General features: G+C 29.9%; 1 non-coding gene across 1 annotated transcript; it reads left to right on the top strand.

Moving 5' to 3' along the window:
- Positions 1-1,187: 1,187 nt before the first annotated feature.
- TRNAP-AGG (transfer RNA proline (anticodon AGG)) lies at positions 1,188-1,259 on the top strand. The gene has a single exon. It is a non-coding gene; the product is annotated as a tRNA-Pro (tRNA).
- Positions 1,260-2,018: the final 759 nt, after the last annotated feature.

Here is a 2,018-nt window from a genome sequence, read left to right as displayed (position 1 = left end):
TAAAACTATTGTGCTACTTATGATCACATTTTCAGTTATTAGTTTCAAATCTTTAAAAAAAATATTTAAGTATGTTCAAGAATATTTTTATATGTTTCAAATCTTGATCGATTTAACCCTCAAATCTGATATCATTTGTCGTGAAAAACTATCCCCAAACATCAAGATTCAATGCACCAACTAACATAAACAATTCGAACCAGAGTTTGAAAACTAATAAATTGAAAAATGATGAACACCATAATTTTAAGTGGTTCCACCGAAAGCTTTGCAATCTCTCGATTTAGTCCATTGTAGAAACAGTTTCAAAGCCACACAAACTTTGATAATCTTTATTAAATCTCAATGAAATAGTACAAAAAGTTTGTCTAAGAATTTTACAATTAACACACTTAATTCTTAGAGCTCAAACACACTTACACCTCTCAAACTCTCTCTGTCTTAATAATGGGATTACACTTTATAATTGTTTTGACAAACCTTTATATAGGCATTGGTACAAACTGAAAGTAAGAGAGAAAGACAGCTAGACAGCTAGCCTAATTGTCTTCTTATCTGAGTGATGAGTTGGTTGCTTAGGTGACAAGTGACTTGATCACAATACCACACATATCTTTAGAGAGAGCAAGTCTCATCTTGACTTTGTTTGTAAGGTACTAAATACCTTAGGTTAAGTGAGTAGGAATGCTGTTTAGAAAATAATGCAAACTTTCTCATTTATAAAAAAAAAAAGAAAAGAAAAAATGCAAGATCCACATCTTTTAAGGAAATTTAAGGAACTAAATTGCATGTGGAATAGATTCAATACAATTTTATTTTGGCTTTGTTATATGTTATATATATATATATGCTACTCATTTATTTTCATTCCATATATCCTTACTTTTAACGTACGGTTCACGTACGTTTGACAAAACCAAATGGGTCTCACTTGGCATTACTATAATATTGTGTGATTGTATACATATAGAGACTATATGTAATTCAGACACTATAGAGTTATGGAATTTGAAATATCTACATACCCTCAAACAAAAACAACTGGTATATAGTAATAGTATATTTACTTAATTACAGACAGAAGAAGAGAAATGTTATTTACTGCATTTCTTTTTCATGCAGTGGTCCCAACTCAACAGTTTCTGCTATGCTTCAAAACATTATAGGTTCACAAGAAATGTAAATTCGGGGATTTAGTCCAGTGGTAGGATGCTCGCTTAGGGAGCGAAAGGTCCCGAGTTCAATTCTCGGAATCCCCAACATGATCTTTGATCATATATTTTTTTTCAGAGATAGAAAAGAAAATAAAAAATGGTGAAAGTTTTAACAATTGGACAAATACGAAACATTTTTCTTTTTAATAAAAAAAGCCATCTTCATTAAGCTATATATCGTTCAAAACAACATCAAACACCTCATTTGGGAGAGAAATTTTTCGAATAAATACAACCAGCATTTAACCACGAAGGTTTTAACAATTGGGCGAACACGTGCGTATTCTTTTTTAGTTTTGTAAATAGATGAAAAAGATAAAAAAAAAGGTTTAAACTTAGCAACAAAAGAAAATATTAATATGCATGGCTTCCTGTGTTTTCGTTATGCATGATTTTAAAATGTTATTGTTTAAATGTGTAGGAGCAAACTCTTTCTCATGTTAGTTAACTAGGGGTTCTATAATAAGCATTTTATGAATTAATTTATCATGTCCTTAATTAGGCAATGCAATGAGCAAGTTTATTTGAATAGAAATAATCTAGATCTATTCACGTTTTTTGTGGGTCAAAAAATTATTTTTATTCATATAATAATTGAGACATAATCTATTTAGAAAGATAATTAAAAAGATGAAATTAGTTTGACAATTCAAACAATAATATCTTTTAGGCTATGAGCGAGGGGAGGGATTCTAACTACTCTCCTTCTTAAATGAATCAAACCGCAAATATTAGATTAACTCTGTTTGTAGATGCAACTATCTTAAAGGAATCTAAGGTAATTAGAGTAGGGCCATTATTATA

The sequence above is a fragment of the Cannabis sativa genome, chromosome 8, assembly GCF_029168945.1.
Source record: "Cannabis sativa cultivar Pink pepper isolate KNU-18-1 chromosome 8, ASM2916894v1, whole genome shotgun sequence".
NCBI lineage: Eukaryota > Viridiplantae > Streptophyta > Magnoliopsida > Rosales > Cannabaceae > Cannabis > Cannabis sativa.
This window is presented reverse-complemented; position numbering and strand designations above follow the sequence as displayed.